This window comes from Anabrus simplex, chromosome 8, assembly GCF_040414725.1.
Source record: "Anabrus simplex isolate iqAnaSimp1 chromosome 8, ASM4041472v1, whole genome shotgun sequence".
NCBI lineage: Eukaryota > Metazoa > Arthropoda > Insecta > Orthoptera > Tettigoniidae > Anabrus > Anabrus simplex.
In genome coordinates this window covers 10,354,120-10,372,641 of record NC_090272.1, presented here as the reverse complement: position 1 = coordinate 10,372,641, position 18,522 = coordinate 10,354,120, and positions in this window count along the sequence as shown.

Sequence of the window (18,522 nt, the reverse complement as noted above, 5' to 3'; positions counted from 1 at the left end):
CTTAGCTGTGTCCTCAAATTCAACGAAGTAGCTAAGTCCCGTCAAGATAAATTTTAAATCCGCCCCACTACGTGCATTAGGTAGTAACAGTGAGGACTTGCCCCGTCAAGATAGCAGCACTGAGGTAAGCCATGTTTATTTGTTCAAAATCCATGCCCACGTAGGGGTTAAAGATAGCGGCTGTTATCTTGACAGGTGTTAAAAGAACACGTGGTTTTAAATTGCCCGCCACCACGTGAATAAGGTGGCATCAGTGAGGTTTAGCCCCGTCAAAATAGCAGCGCTAAGGTTAGCCACGTTCACATGTTTAAAATTCCACGCCCACGTAGTTAAACGATGGCAGCTGTCCTGGTGCAACCGCTTCTAAGCCGTCTCGGCGGTTTATGAATGAACCTACTTGTGGAAGAAAAAATAAAGAAAAAAGGAAGAAATAGAAACGTGCCTCGCGAATGTACGATAAACCTGAAGACTGTCACTGGCTCTGACCAACTTAGAAAACAACTAGTGATACTATTAAATTGCGTGCTGGAAAGGCAATGTGTATTCCAAAATTAATAATGATAATAATAATGATAATATTTCTGATTATTATCTTGCAAGTAAAGCAAGAATGGGATACTATTAACATAGTTGTGAATTTGACGAGGCTTCTGGCGTGAGCAAACGCGAGTGCAATGCTTCAAGAACTCTCACTAGCCAGCTGATGTTGGAAGTAGGTTACTGGGTCAATGAGTCGTCAGACGTCAGTCTTGATATAAACGTCGTCCAGGCGAAGGACTTTGTTCGCTAGCAGACAGTCATACCTTCTGCGGGATCTCAAGAAGTAGAACTTTGATTTTAAGTAGCGGTATGCCCCACAAACATATCCCTTGGGCTATTCTCTATGACAACGTGCATGAAGTAACAGACGTCAAGTTAAGTCGAGTTTCCTTCAGTAGGCCTACATATTCTTTGGACAATATTTCCAGGAATTGGTGTTGTGACAAATTTAGTTTTTATTGTGCAAGTTTCAGCTTGAAATCCAAGAAGAGGACAGCTACGAATTTCATCATGGTGATGTTACCTAACGCTGTGTGTGCTAGCGCTGAGATGGAGGCTTAAACCATGAGACCGTACCTGACAGCGATGGGTTGAGAGGAAGTCACGTATAATTGTACTCTTGAGGACGACCAGCCGTCCAGCTTCATGAAGACATCGTAAAGCTAAGTCGACGCAATCGTATAATAAATATCTGTTCTGTAGTGGGATAGTTATGTAGCTATAATTGGTAAATTGTCTTACATTTGGTATAGTCCTGTAGTTGTAGAACTTTGCCTTATAGTAGTATCAGTAGATGATCTTCACATAGTAGTTTGTTTTTGTTAGATAGGTTTGATATAATATTGGATGGTATATGTGATTTTTTGAATTAAGTTCGGCGATTCAGTTGGTAATAATTCTCATGATTCTACTTTACAAATTCATTGTAGACATGACTGGTGGAGAATTATGTCAGAAACTTCGACTACGTAAATTAGATTTTCTCGGATGTACAGTCGTCGCACTGAATCGGATTATAATTTCGAAGATATCTGTTGGAATATATTTGTGAGTGATCTTTAAACTTAGTCTTGAAAAATGATTCCGTTACTTTGATTCACAACTCGTTAACGTAAATGCGGAGTAGAAATAGTCAAATCGAGACACGAGAACCGGTAGATAGATTGGATCTTCGAGAATTCAAATATAATTGTATACGCGTAGGACTTGTTGCGTAATACTAGAGTAATGAATTTGTGACATCCCGGGGCGGATCACAAATGTATCGTTGTGTGATATGGGACATTATTGTAGATTTTACGACTATTGACGTGATAATTTTGTTTCTTCGAGAGAGATAAAATTGTAGTGCATAATAGATGTATTTCTTCGAGAGTAAAGTCACGCCATGATTATAGGAGATGATTATTGATGCAAATTACAGTTATGTATTGTAATATGTTGAATATTTGCGTGATTTTGGATAATTAGAATCTGCGTATATTTGATTTTGACTACGTCTTCGGTGAATTATATCTAACTAGGTTATATTCCGAGTTCTCCGTAATTCGTAACTTTAATATTTGCGTTAAATCACAGTGGTTCTGGATCAATCTTCGAGATCTTTCCCGAATTGAAGACCTTTCCCCTACGTCGAGGACTTTCATCCGGGTCATCTGTCTGAATATTAGAAACCTTGAGGTACACTTAAATATGCTAGGAATATTCGACGGTATTCGGACGTTAGGATCATCTTCCGTGTTGAAAAATGTGAAAATATTGTAATATATTTTGGAGATCTTATTGTAACGTAGAATTATAATCATGGTTACGGTAGTTTGAGTTCATATTGTATTTTATTGTCTCAGATGTTATTTTGCTATGTGGGCAGTGTTACTTTTTTTGATATTCGCATCCAAGAATTATGATGTGGCGTTTCTGGAGTCAGATTTTGAGTTAGACAGACCATTTGAAATGTTTAAAATGATATTTCCAGACTTAAGTTTATTTGTTTAATTTCGCTAATCCAGTAAGGAACTGGTAACTCAACACATAACTATTTCGTTGAGTCTTTTAAGTTTAAGGGGAAATTATGGCATCAAATTATGTAACAATAAATTGAAACTTTGGGTAAATAATTGAGTATTTGATATAATTATCATATAGAATTTAATGTTTCTTTCTTTCTTTTCTAATATTTCAGATTGGATCATCCGAACCCAGATCTTTCAGATAGTTAAATAAAAACTGTTTACATTCACAAAATTATTGAAATCAATCTGTAACTTTGATTTGTTAAGGCAAGATAGGGCAAAGAATCTTGTACCACACCATTTGACTTATTTCGTTTGTACGTAAAGAGCAGCGTTTTAAATTTTTATTAGCGATCATTCCCACAATCATAGTTTTTAAAGGATGAAAATTTAAGATTTTATGTTAATCTTACTCTGTATTTTCTTTATTACATGCCTCAATATCATTTATTTTCCTATGCATGCCGCATCCTTGGTTATCAGAGGTGCATCAGTGTTCTACGGCTGTTGTCTGGTATAACGGGTGCACTATGTATAGCCGCCATCTTACTCAAGCGCCCTTAGACCGTTTCATAAGAGCCTATGTAGAGCCGCCATATTACGCAAGGGTCCCTAAGCCGTCTTATAAGATTCTTTGTATAGCCGCTATCTTGTGCAAGCGGTCTTAGGCCGTCCTATAAGAGCAGCCGCCGTCTTGCGCAAGCGCGCTTAGGCCCTCTCATAAGAGCCTTTGTATAGCTGCCATCCTGCGCAGGCGCTCTTAGGCCATCTTTGTATAGCCGCCATCTAGCGCAAGCGCCCTTAGGCCGTCTTATAAGAGCCTATGTATAGCCGCCATCTTGCCTAAGCGCCCCTAGGGCGTCTCGTAAGAGCTTGTGTATAGCTTCCGTCTTGCGCAAGCGCCCCTGGCCAAATCATAAAAGCCTATGTATAGCCGCCATCCTGCGCATGCGCTCTTAGGCCGTCTTTGTATAGCCGCTATCTAGCGCAAGAGCCCTTAGGCCGTCTTACAAGAGCCTATGTATGGTCACCATCTTGCGCAATTCCCCATAGCCGTCATCTTTCTCCATAATAGCGCGTGTATAGCCGCCATTTTGCGCAATCGTCCATGGCCGGTATCTTTCTCTATAAGTGTCCATGTATAGCCACCATCTTGTACCATCGCCCAAAGCCGGCAACTTTCTCTGCAAGTGTCTGTGTATAGCCGCTATATTGTGCAATCGCCCATGGCCGGTATCTTTCTCTATAAGTGTCCATGTATAGCCACCATTTTGTACCATCGCCCAAAGCCGGCATCTTTCTCTGCAAGTGTCTGTGTATAGCCGCTATATTGTGCAATCGCCCATGGCGGGTATCTTTCTCTATAAGTGTCCATGTATAGCCACCATTTTGTACCATCGCCCAAAGCCGGCATCTTTCTCTGCAAGTGTCTGTGTATAGCCGCTATATTGTGCAATCGCCCATGGCCGGTATCTTTCTCTATAAGTGTCCATGTATAGCCACCATCGTGAGCAATCGCCCATGGCCGTCATCTTTCTCTATAAGTGTCCGTGTATAGCCACCATCTTGTACCATCGCCCAAAGCCGGCATCTTTCTCTGCAAGTGTCTGTGTATAGCCGCTATATTGTGCAATCGCCCATGGCCGGTATCTTTCTCTATAAGTGTCTATGTATAGCCACCATCTTGTACCATCGCCCAAAGCCGGCATCTTTCTCTGCAAGTGTCTGTGTATAGCCGCTATATTGTGCAATCGCCCATGGCCGGTATCTTTCTCTATAAGTGTCTATGTATAGCCACCATTTTGTATCATCGCCCAAAGCCGTCATCTTTCTCTGCAAGTGTCTGTGTATAGCCGCTATATTGTGCAATCGCCCATGGCGGGTATCTTTCTCTATAAGTGTCCATGTATAGCCACCATTTTGTACCATCGCCCAAAGCCGTCATCTTTCTCTGCAAGTGTCTGTGTATAGCCGCTATATTGTGCAATCGCCCATGGCCGGTATCTTTCTCTATAAGTGTCCATGTATAGCCACCATTTTGTACCATCGCCCAAAGCCGGCATCTTTCTCTGCAAGTGTCTGTGTATAGCCGCTATATTGTGCAATCGCCCATGGCCGGTATCTTTCTCTATAAGTGTCTATGTATAGCCACCATCTTGTACCATCGCCCAAAGCCGGCATCTTTCTCTGCAAGTGTCTGTGTATAGCCGCTATATTGTGCAATCGCCCATGGCCGGTATCTTTCTCTATAAGTGTCCATGTATAGCCACCATTTTGTACCATCGCCCAAAGCCGGCATCTTTCTCTGCAAGTGTCTGTGTATAGCCGCTATATTGTGCAATCGCCCATGGCCGGTATCTTTCTCTATAAGTGTCCATGTATAGCCACCATTTTGTACCATCGCCCAAAGCCGGCATCTTTCTCTGCAAGTGTCTGTGTATAGCCGCTATATTGTGCAATCGCCATGGCCGGTATCTTTCTCTATAAGTGTCCATGTATAGCCACCATTTTGTACCATCGCCCAAAGCCGGCATCTTTCTCTGCAAGTGTCTGTGTATAGCCGCTATATTGTGCAATCGCCCATGGCGGGTATCTTTCTCTATAAGTGTCCATGTATAGCCACCATCGTGAGCAATCGCCCATGGCCGTCATCTTTCTCTATAAGTGTCCATGTATAGCCACCATCTTGTACCATCGCCCAAAGCCGGCATCTTTCTCTGCAAGTGTCTGTGTATAGCCGCTATATTGTGCAATCGTCCATGGCCGGTATCTTTCTCTATAAGTGTCCATGTATAGCCACCATCTTGTACCATCGCCCAAAGCCGGCATCTTTCTCTGCAAGTGTCTGTGTATAGCCGCTATATTGTGCAATCGCCCATGGCCGGTATCTTTCTCTATAAGTGTCCATGTATAGCCACCATTTTGTACCATCGCCCAAAGCCGGCATCTTTCTCTGCAAGTGTCTGTGTATAGCCGCTATATTGTGCAATCGCCCATGGCCGGTATCTTTCTCTATAAGTGTCCATGTATAGCCACCATTTTGTACCATCGCCCAAAGCCGGCATCTTTCTCTGCAAGTGTCTGTGTATAGCCGCTATATTGTGCAATCGCCCATGGCGGGTATCTTTCTCTATAAGTGTCCATGTATAGCCACCATCGTGAGCAATCGCCCCTGGCCGTCATCTTTCTCTATAAGTGTCCATGTATAGCCACCATCTTGTACCATCGCCCAAAGCCGGCATCTTTCTCTGCAAGTGTCTGTGTATAGCCGCTATATTGTGCAATCGCCATGGCCGGTATCTTTCTCTATAAGTGTCCATGTATAGCCACCATTTTGTACCATCGCCCAAAGCCGGCATCTTTCTCTGCAAGTGTCTGTGTATAGCCGCTATATTGTGCAATCGCCCATGGCGGGTATCTTTCTCTATAAGTGTCCATGTATAGCCACCATCGTGAGCAATCGCCCATGGCCGTCATCTTTCTCTATAAGTGTCCATGTATAGCCACCATCTTGTACCATCGCCCAAAGCCGGCATCTTTCTCTGCAAGTGTCTGTGTATAGCCGCTATATTGTGCAATCGCCCATGGCCGGTATCTTTCTCTATAAGTGTCCATGTATAGCCACCATCTTGTACCATCGCCCAAAGCCGGCATCTTTCTCTGCAAGTGTCTGTGTATAGCCGCTATATTGTGCAATCGCCCATGGCCGGTATCTTTCTCTATAAGTGTCCATGTATAGCCACCATTTTGTACCATCGCCCAAAGCCGGCATCTTTCTCTGCAAGTGTCTGTGTATAGCCGCTATATTGTGCAATCGCCCATGGCCGGTATCTTTCTTTATAAGTGTCCATGTATAGCCACCATTTTGTACCATCGCCCAAAGCCGGCATCTTTCTCTGCAAGTGTCTGTGTATAGCCGCTATATTGTGCAATCGCCCATGGCGGGTATCTTTCTCTATAAGTGTCCATGTATAGCCACCATTTTGTACCATCGCCCAAAGCCGGCATCTTTCTCTGCAAGTGTCTGTGTATAGCCGCTATATTGTGCAATCGCCCATGGCGGGTATCTTTCTCTATAAGTGTCCATGTATAGCCACCATCGTGAGCAATCGCCCATGGCCGTCATCTTTCTCTATAAGTGTCCATGTATAGCCACCATCTTGTACCATCGCCCAAAGCCGGCATCTTTCTCTGCAAGTGTCTGTGTATAGCCGCTATATTGTGCAATCGCCATGGCCGGTATCTTTCTCTATAAGTGTCCATGTATAGCCACCATTTTGTACCATCGCCCAAAGCCGGCATCTTTCTCTGCAAGTGTCTGTGTATAGCCGCTATATTGTGCAATCGCCCATGGCGGGTATCTTTCTCTATAAGTGTCCATGTATAGCCACCATTTTGTACCATCGCCCAAAGCCGGCATCTTTCTCTGCAAGTGTCTGTGTATAGCCGCTATATTGTGCAATCGCCCATGGCGGGTATCTTTCTCTATAAGTGTCCATGTATAGCCACCATTTTGTACCATCGCCCAAAGCCGGCATCTTTCTCTGCAAGTGTCTGTGTATAGCCGCTATATTGTGCAATCGCCCATGGCCGGTATCTTTCTCTATAAGTGTCCATGTATAGCCACCATCGTGAGCAATCGCCCATGGCCGTCTCATAAGAGCCTAAGTATAGCCACCATCTTGCACAGTAACCCTTGACCCAGGTTCCAGGAGTTAATCTCATAAGAGACTTGTACAGCCGCCATCTTCTGCAATTCAGGTCGGGAAGGGCTTCTGGCCGTAAAACTAGGGCCCTGTGTAGTTTGACTCCTCCATGTCATTAGGTGTGCTCCCTTATGTGAATCCCCATTGCCCTACTACTTAAGATAGCATTGCGAGAGTCCACATTGGGGCATCTGGCCGTAAAACTAGGGTCCTGTGTAGTTTGGCTCCTCCATGTCGTTAGGTATGCTCCCTTATGCGAATCTCCATTGCCCTACTAAAGATAGCATTGTGAGAATCCGCATTAGCCTACTGCTCAAAATAGCGTCGGGAAGGGCATCTAGCCCTTAAAGTGTAGTTAGGCCCCTCAAGATGGCGACTGTAGGGTTAGGCTTGCTCTCTAATGCAAATCCTCAAAATCGACACACCTACTATACTAGGGGTCAATGACCTCGGGTCAGAACCGGCCTAGTGGAGGTGGCAGTGACGTAGATAAAAATTGTTTGAACTGTCTTTGTTCCACTACTGATTTGTGTGGGTAGGCTTACGATAGACGGCATGTCCCAAGGAGCCGTCCAGTTTCTTTCTTACTACAACATCCAAGAAAGGAAGGCATGCGTCTGGCTCCATCTCCATAGTGAATTTAATTGAACAATGTTTCTGATTTAGGTGATTTAGAAATAGATGAAGTCTCTCAGGACCTTCTGTCCAGACCACAAATCTTTCATCAACATACCTGCACCATATCATTGGTTTGACGGGTGCTGAAGCAATAGCCTCCTCCCCTCAAAATACCCCATAGAGAAATTAGCCATTACGGGCGAAAGTGGACTTTCCATAGCCACTCCGTCCGTCTGTTGGTAAAAGTTCCCAACCCACAAGAAATAGCTGGAAGACATGCAGTGATAAATTAGCTTAGTAATATCCTCAGGGAACAGGTGTTCAATGAGAGACATGACCGAGTCAACCGGCACTTTAGTGAACACCACATCGAAACTCATCAAAAGTGCATTAGGTAGAAGGGTTATGGTTGACAGTTTGTTGACGAAATACCGAGAGTGCCTGATGTATGAATCAGTACGTCCTATGTGTGGCTGAAGCAATTTGCTTAGGTATTTGGCCAGCGGAAAGGTAGGAGAACCTATCGCACTAACAGTAGCTCTGAGAGGAGCGTTCTTTTTATGGATCTTAGGCAGTCCATCCTCTCTAAAGATCCCCCTGTGGCTGGGGGCGGTAGAATAACACCCACGGTATCCCCTGCCTGTCGTAAGAGGCGACTAAAAGGGGCCTCAGGGGCTCTGAACATTGGAGCGTGGGTTGGCGACCACGGGCCCTCAGCTGAGTCCTGGCATTGCTTCCACTTACTTATGCCAGGCTCCTCCCAATCATATATCCTATCCGACCTCGCTTGGTCAACTCTTGTTCTTTTCCGATCCCGACGCTATTAGGTTTGCGAGGGCTAGGGAGTCTTTCACATTCACGCCCTTCGTGGCCCTTGTCTTTCTTTGACCGATATCTTCATTTTTCGAAGTGTCGGATCCCTTCTATTTTTCCCTCCGAGTAGTGTTATATAGAGGATGGTTGCCTAGATGTACTTCCTCTTAAAACAATAATCACCACCACCACCACCTCTCTAAAGAACCAGAGAAATAAGGAAATGCCATTTGGTCCTTGTTTCAATGACGGTGAAATCCTGACATTCCACTCCCCGCTGTAGAGAGGGGGCAACGACTGCATATAAAAATAATGAAGGGACCGATTATCTCCCGGTATAAGGAGATTCTCTATACCAAGTGCCTACAATCTCTTTGAGAGCGGATGAGCGGGTATGGGAAAGGACACTCTATTGTCCTGGGGAGAAGAAATTGTTGCCAAAGGCGGAGAAACCAGTTTGGTCAACGGCATTAGGGTACAGGAGGCAACGGGAAACCACTGCGTTAAAGATCCCGAGAGATATTCCAATAAATCCACATGGCTTGGCTGCAACGTCAAGAGTCGGAGCTGGCCGTGTGGTTCGTCTACCTCCGTTTGGAGGCGACGGCTTAAGAAGAAGGCAGTCCATATAATCTGCCTCCCCCGGGACAGATGTTTAGTCTCCTCTTTAGGAATTGAAGATTGCCTTAAGAGCTTCACGGTGGCGTTGGACACACGAGTGGTGGTGTCACGTGAGCTCAATCTGTGAACAGGCTCTGACAATATAGCCGAGATCATATCCTTCTACTCGTCAGTGTCCATAACACTGTCGCATTACCCTTATCAGCTGAGAGAATGGTCAGTTCAGAACCATTAATAATTATTAATACTGTTATTGCCGCTGATTGGCATTGAATGGTGGCTTAGTTGGTTTAAAAAAGTTAGGTGCAATGACGAACTACTGTCTAGTAATGCTCGACTCTCAGCAGTTGGTAAGAAAACCTCACGAAGTTGGAATGCCGCATACAAAGCATAATACTGTTGTTTTATGGTGATCTGTGATTGTAAGTGAGTGCGTGTGGAGTGCAGTCGTGTACTCTGTGCTTGTGATCGGTAGTTCACAGAACACCGCGATAGCAAACAGGCCTGAAGGTGGCTTTCTATGGTGTCTTGTTTCACTCCAGACAAGTGCATGGGAAACAATAAGAGTTCATCAAGGGAGGTCCTATAGAATAGATAAAGGTGAGGTGCCCCTTACAAGTACAATCCCACAGAGGTGAGAGCGCTTGGTGCTCCCGTGCAGTCTCCTCTTACAACAGGCAGGAGTATTCCGCTTGCAGAGCGAAGGAGTTATTCTTTATCTCCCGTAACCGTTATCCTGGCAATGTTGCAGGAGATCGTCCATCGATCGCAACAAAGCTCGTCGTGTTCATGGTCAACTCTGAAGATGAACTTTGTGACTCACTCATTGTTGCAACTGTTCAATGGAGAAAATGGCATAATTCATCATACACCCTGAAATTATTGTATTTCATTTGCATTAATGCCGAGAAATTATAACACAGGTGTTCTCTCACGGAGCAGTCATATGTTGGAAGGAACGTGGCATTGCTCTAGGTACGCAACACACTTCACCAGTCACTTATGGCGACGTTCCAAGCCTGTAGATATAATAGGGATGTACTGAAACACTACCGATAGAGTAGTTTATCGATCGTCATTTGTTAGTATGTGTTTTTAATGGAACTTGCCTAGTAAAATGATGAAGTTAAAGATTTAATATATCGTTACCACAACAAAGACAACAAGAACATTGAAATGCCTGACTGTTGCTGTGTCCCAATGTCCCAAAATCAAGGCCACCGTATTCATACCATCAGTTTCCTAAGCAAGATCCTTTCCGTAAAAAGTGGTTGCATGCGATTTGTAGGCAGGACCTACGAAATAAAAATATGACTCCGAATATCAAGGTCTGCTCAAAACATTTTACAGTTGAAGATTATGTCATTACTGAAACTGGTATTAAGTAACTAGTATTAATGTAGAAATATTTTGATAATAAGGTAGTGACATTCCGAAAAGTTAATATGATCTATTTCAATAATGTTAGGCGAAAGACGAAGACTTAAGGAGAACGATGTACCTTCGATATGTTCATGGTGTGGCACCGGTACCTTGGAAATAACCCTGAGACCAAGAAGGTACAGAAGTAGGAAAACATTGGGTGTGTCTGAAAATAGCTGCAACACCTCGAGCGAAATTTCTTGTAAATGCTTTACTTGTACATAAATATTGCTGTGAGAGCACAGAATAGAGTTCCGATTTGAAGCCGAGACATGGTGTGGTGGCGATTATTGTTTCAAGGGCAAGTAGAACCGTGTAAGCACCCTTTCACAGATGTGGGAGAGGAATGTAGACCTCCCTTTCTCAACATAAATCACAGGAAACTTCTGGTTTTCAGGGGAATGACCGTTTCCAAAGGCCTCACTTTGGGGGCGGAACAAAGGAAAACTTTACTAAGCGAGAGAGTATAGGAAAGATGAAATCGAGGAAGTTCACACAAATAAGAGGGTGCACTGCCACTGCTCACAGAGGTAGATTTCACACACAATTATCTGAACTGCCATCTGTGTAACATATCCCCATTGATTTCTTCGTTGAAAACGAAGATCCTAAAATTTTATTTATTTACGGCCTTATTGGAGCAACAAGAAAACCTTATACAATACAATCTTCAAGAAATAAGTACATAAATAATAAGTTCATTTTTTAAAACTTGACCATTTCTTCTTTTCCCAAAACTTCGCCATTCTAGACGATCTTGCAGCACGTTCTTCTGCTGATGTGATATACTGCTTACGTTTTGATGTTTTAAGTCAGACTCTTGATCATTCATCAATGGGAAACGGCGAAATATTACGTATTGTATAAAACTTCGCGCACAAAACTGCACAATCGAGTCATTTAAATGGGAAGACCTTTAAGATTATATTGTCTTGTTTTCTTCTCTCGATGTACGAAATTTGGCGTAGTTTTTCAGATATATGCCCCCAATTTTGCTCTTCCTCTATCATTCCCACATGCAACTTAATTACTCTCACCGCCTCAGCACCATATTACTTACCTACATCGGTTCAACTTACACGTTGTCTTTCCTGAAGACAGAAAATGTACGTCAGACGCATTTAAATCGCTGGTAGGCCTACCTGCTTTCCTATGCTTTTGTTACTTCTGTCACTTGCGCAAATAATGACATTTTTATTTTTGAAAAGGACTGTTTCACTAGGTTTCGGAATGACCGGGTTTGCTGTGTTGACATGAAAGGCAAAAACTGAACACTGGCTCGAAATGTAATGAAATCCAGATTACCCCGGGAGTAATGAACACTGTTTGAATATTAATGTTACTAATTGTATTAAACCATTTTCTGCACAAAACAACTACGATGTCGTAGCAGGCGAAGAGCTGATACTCCGACGTGGCACGTCCCAGGTGGCAGATAGGGAGTCCTCACCGGTTTACCGACGCACTTCAGTTCTCACGAACCAAACACTCCACAATCTCATGTTACATCACATCATATTTCAGTCATCACCTTTCCAGATCACATTTGGAATTGTAAACCCTGACCACGGTCAGACAATCAACCTAGTATGGGGAGCCTTCTATTTGAAGAATCCGTCGGTTTAGACAGCTATTTCATCCAAACGAAGACACAACTCGGATACGTGAGGTGTCAGATAGAAGATTAAGGCGAGTCGGAGCGCCTAGAGACATAATGAACAATCATGCAGACTAACCGAACTAAGAATGTATTAAGGTCGACAAGCCAGGAAAGTCCTCGTATTTGACAACATTAAATATTAATTCGTTGATGAAAGAAGGTAAGTTAAATTACCTAATTGATATTTTCGATAAACAAAAAATTCTGATCACAGCTCTTGAAGAATTGTGTAATACTGATCAGAACGCAGTCCAATCAGGTGGGTATCGTCTCTATAAATTATCTCTAGGTGAGAGAGTTACGAGGAATGTTCTTCAACTCGGAGTTGATTTCTTGGTACACAATAGAATTCTAGATTCAGTTATTAATTTCTCCTCGAATTTCCCACGGGTAGCATTGTTAACGATTAGAGCGGAAAACAAGATATATACATTGATAAATGTTCATGGACCAATAAATATAAAAAGAGAACTGTCAAGGAGAGAATGAATCAAGTTTGGGATGAACTTGACCAACTTGTAAAAAATATACCTGATACCAATATTAACATTTTACTTGGAGATTTCATTGAAAAGATTGGACGTGACAGGAGATTTCGTGTAGTGGTGGGCGATAGTCAGCACTTAGATTGGCAAAATAAGAATGGTGAACGGCTAATTTAATTTTGCATCAACCACAGACTAATTTAGGAGACGATAAGGTTTAAAAGAAAACCGCATAATTAATGACTTGGAAATATCATAATGTTAACTGGGTTGAGTCTCAGATAGATCATGTGGCCATGGATCATACATTTCGTAAAGAAATTTATAATGTAAAGGTTCTTCGTAGTGTCGATGTTGATTCAGATCATTACATCTCAGAGATTGAAATCAAAGTAACTCTTAAAATTATGAAAATAAACCCACAAATTTTCACGAGCAAAGAGTGTGTGATCCTACTTCAGTCATTAATAATCCAGTATACTTAGAGAAATCCATAAGGCTTTTAAGTGACAACTTGGCGACCACTGTTAACAAATTAAAAGCCTCAGCAGAAGAAGTTGCTCCCACTGAAAAAAAAAAAAAAAAAAAAAACATGCATGGCGGAATGTAGAGTGTGATACAGCAATACTGCGCCGGCATGGACTTTCTTGAATGATCAGCAATAAAAAAAATGAAAGTCCAAGGGAAAAAATTATCAATGCAAGACGATTAACGGCCAAAGAAATCAGGAGGATTAAAAGGATCCATCACAAGGGAACATTAAAATCTATGGATGAAGCTTTCAATCGCCATAAAACAAGAGACTCTTATAGGACATTTAAACAATACCAAACAAATTATACTCCCCCTACTCTCCTGATGAAGGATACGGGCGGAAAGGTGGCCCATAATGATTATGAAAGTGCAATAATTTGGGCTGAATACTTCAAAACACTACTTCATGGCGACGAACCTGAATATTATTTTGAATTTGATCTGTACACCCAGAAATAAAACACCCCTGGAAAATATTATACCACCAGTTTACGATGAAGTGCTTAAAGTTTTTAAAGCGGCGGGAGAGAATCGACTATTGGCGGAACTTTGGAACAATGCAAATATACAGACTATTCGGAATGTATATAAACATCTCATTGACATGCGGAGTAATGAAAAATTGCCTGAAGAATGGAATGTTGCAATTATACACCCACTACACATCCTAGTAATTACAGAGGAATTTCTTTGCTGGATATCACTTATAAGATTTTGTCTAAGATTTTATATTCCAGGATTCATTAAGAACTTGATAGTGAATTAGATGAACATCAGGGTGGTTTTCCTTCAGGACGAAGCTGTCCAGATCAGATTATCAGTCTCAAATGGATTATAAAATATCAAAGGATTAGGAGCAAAAATTTAGTGATCAATTTTATTGATTTTCAAAAAGCTTATGATAGTATCCATTGTGAATTATTACTGCATATCCTTACTGAATTTCGTTTACATCGGAAACTTCTCAACCTTATTGCGGACATTCTTAGAAATACAAAATCTACAGTTAGGTTCAGAAATGAAATCTTTGAGCCATTTGAAATTCGTACTGGTCTTCGTCAAGGAGATGGATTATTCCCGTTGTTGTTTAATTGTGTGCTGGAAAAGAATATGCGTGAATGAAATAGCATATTAAGACTGTTAAGATTGGAAGAAATATTCGACTAAATTGTCTCCCATTTGCTGATGATCTAGCATTATTAGCAAATATTATTGAATAAACAAGTAGAGGAATGGGAACGATTAGCAGCGAAGGTTGGGTTGAAGATTTCTTTTCAGAAAACAGAGATGATGCCATCTTTTCAAGTTGACACTTCACATATGATGTTAAATAGTACTTAGAAAATAAAGGCTGTAGACAAATTTAAATATTTTGGTGAGATTATAACTTGGAATGCTAACGAAAAGGCATCTATAGACTGAGACGAGCACAACAAATTACCTGGCCGAGTTACACGAAAGATCGACATTATTACTCCGTCGTTAAGTCAGAAGCAACATATGGAAACTGAATACCCAATTAACAACAGACAAACTGCAGAAAGTTGATAGGAGAATTATTCTTCAGACAATTATTAACAAAAAACAACAGTTTGATGGCCAGTAGAGACTTTTGCCAAATGCAGTACTTGACAATGAAAGTAAGTCGATCGTTGACACGATGCCAAAATTGAAGATTGCATTCTTTGGACAGATATACCGTGTACCAAATACTAGACTCCTGAAACAACTTTTTGATGTCTTTTGGAATAGTAAAACAAAAAACACATGGTTTAAAGAAATAGAACTGGATTTACATGAATTAAAAATTACTAAAAATCAAATTGAAAATAGAGACTAGAAACGGATTCTAAATAACAAGTACACAATAATGCCGCTAAAAATATCGCGGCGTAAGCAGTATGTTATACCTGCAGGAGAACGGGCTGCCAGATCATCCAAAATGAAGAAGTTTTGGGACAGGAAAAAGTTAAAAGTGTTAAAAGCTGAACTTATTCTTTGAAGATTTTCTTGTATAAGGTTTGATTTTGGTGCTCCAATGTGGGCGTAATTAAATAAATAAATAAATATATATATTCGTTTACGGCCATTAGAGACCACGTTAGATAACAATTACATGTTTCTGGAAGCCTTCCTCACAGCCCAGAACTTCAGCATCCTCTCTCTGGCAGCCTGTCTTCTTTCGTCCGTCCACCCACGGTTAAGTTTTGGTTCGTCATGGAATCCCTGAAATCTGTCGATCACTGACCTAAACTTTGTTCGGTTTGAGATGTCTTCCGAATTTAGTCCCACCTGTCTGAGATCCTTTCTCACCTCCCTGAACCATTTGTCCGACACTTTAGGTCTGCTGTCTAGTATTGTGAAAATCCTTTTCGTTAGTCTCTTCTCATCCATTCTAACTAAATGCCCATAGAATTTAAGTCTCCGTTTTCTCATGCACTCAGTTAGCCTTTCATTGTCTCGGTAAAGTTCTTCCCTTCCTCGCAGCCTATACTGTCCATCCACAATCTTTGGACCCATTATTTTGCGAAGGATCTTTCTTTCAAATTTCTCACCTTCTCTCAGTCCCGCTTTTCCTGTCATTTGGAGGCACTCACTAGCATACAGACATTCCGTTTTAATCACTGTATTGTAGTGCCTTAGTTTAGCTCGTCTGGAGATGGTTTTCTTCTTGTATATAGGATATGCCCTACGAAAAGCCGCAGCCATTTTCTCCCGTCTGGTGTTGTTTGCTTCTCTTTCATTTGTTTTCAATTGCACTATTTCACCCAAATACTTAAAGCTATCAACTCTTTCTATTTTACCGTGTTCTGTCTTCAGGTACCGAGGGGCTGTTTTGATGTTTGTTATATATTTAGTTTTTTCGAAAGAAATCTGTAGTCCTGCTTTTTCTGCTTGTAGTTTTAGTACATTCAGCTGTTCTATTGCTGTGTCAGTATTCCTAGATAGCATCGCAACGTCATCAGCAAAGGCAAGGCAATTAATCATGACACCACTTTTTGACCCTCCAATGTATACTTGGTTAAGTAATCCTTTCCTGTCCAGTTCTTTTTCCCACTCCCGGATAATCTTCTCCAACACACAGTTGAAAAGAATTGGTGACAATCCATCACCCTGCCTGACTCCTGTTTTAATTTCGAACTGTTTGGAGTTCTCTCCCATGAACTTAACTTTCGAATGTGTCCCAGTTAAAGTCTGCTTAATAATTGCTGTTGTTTTGGCGTCAATTCCAAATTCCACTAATATATTGAATAGCACTTCCCTGTCGACTGAATCATACGCCTTTTTAAAGTCTACAAAAACGACTACCAGATCCTTTGAGAGATGATTCTCCAGTACACGTTTCAGACTCCAGATTTGATCAACGCACGATCTTCCCTTCCTAAATCCCGCTTGATACTCGCCTAGTTGATGATCCACTTGTTCCACAAGTCTCCTCTGTAGTGCTTTAGAGAGTGTCTTATAAGTTACAGATGTGATGGAAATGCCGCGGTAGTTGTTAGGATCTGCTCTATCTCCTTTTTTGTGTAGAGGATGAATGATAGCATTTTTCCAATCTGCAGGGATTACCTCCATTTCCCATATTTTTTCCATTTCTCGCCTTAAAATTGTTATTGCGATTTCTCCACCACTTTTCAGCATCTCTGCTGTGACAGAGTCTTCCCCTGCAGCTTTGTTGTTCTTTAAGTCTGTAATTATTTCACGGAGTTCTTTTTCGTCAGGGGGTATTGAGTTTTCATTCCGTTGCTTTGGATCCTCTTTTGGCCATTTATTTTTAGGTTTTTCACAGTTCAATAATTTCTCAAAATATTTAGCTAATATCTCACAATTTTCATTCTTATTCACTGCCAATTTTCCATCTTCCCTTCGAAATCCCATGGTAGATGGTTGATATCCATGTATGTGCTCTTTAAAGGTCCTATAAAAGATTCTAGTATTGTTCTTCTTAAATTCTGTGTCAATACTTCGAATTTCTTCAGATATTTGATTCCTTTTGGCTTGCCGGAGGATCTTTGCTGTCTGTTTGCGTACCTCCTTGTATGTCTCAAATTTATCTTCTGTTTTATCTGCGTACCATGCTTTATGGGCTGCAGCTCTCCTATCAATTGCTACATCACAGTCTGTAGTCCACCATCGGTGTCTGCGAGTTCGTCGCAATGGTGCAACATCCTTAGCTATATTAGCCATATTCTCTCGAATATCCTCACAAGTCTCCATTTTCTTCTCCCGCATACGTCTTTGAAAGTCGTTTCTGTTTTCTTGAAGTTTTTCATGGTTTACTTTTTTAAATAAATAAATAAATATGCATGTGCTATTCGTTCTTGGTGATCAATCAACCATTTACTAGCAGAAATGAATCCATTTCGATGACCAAGATGTACTTTCAATAAATTAAATTTGAAATAACCAATACTACTCGTACATGATCTGTTAATGTGTTGTTGGGGGTTCCAAACGATAATATTCGGAATACTGTATGGACAAAAATGACGGTATTGGACAAAAACAGACAATAGCCACGAAGGGCGTTGAAATGAAAGACTTTCTAGGCCTCGACAGCTAATACCGTATGGGTCGGAAAAGAAAAAGAGTCGACGAAGGGAGGTCGGGATAGGACAAATGAAAGCGAGGAGCCTGGCACAAGTAAGTGAAAGCACTGAGAGGACTCAGCTAAGTGCCCCGCGGTGACCAACCCACGCTCCAAAGTTAAGCGCTCTTGGGGCCCTTTTAGTCGCCTCTTAAGGGTGACAGTGGGTGCCGCATTGCTTGTGAAACACTCTTTGGTTGCTGGTGGTGTTTATTGTTTTCAAAAGATGTACAACTGAACACAAATCCTCTCTTACAGGAAGAAAACTGTTGAAGAGGACGAGGCCTTCCGTCTCGAAGTATGGCAAAATGAGAGACACGCAACTAATGCTGTCGGGGTAAAAAGAGAACGACAATTAGCCAAGCGAGGTCAGATTGTGCTGCCCCTAGGATGCACAATTTATCGTGGAGTAGTTGTACCGTCCTCACACAAAGAGCGTGGTCTCTATCATGTTGAAATTCATTGGGATTCGCAACTTTCAGTCCCCCTTGCGATAAGCACTGTGCATGTATTGTACGCCACA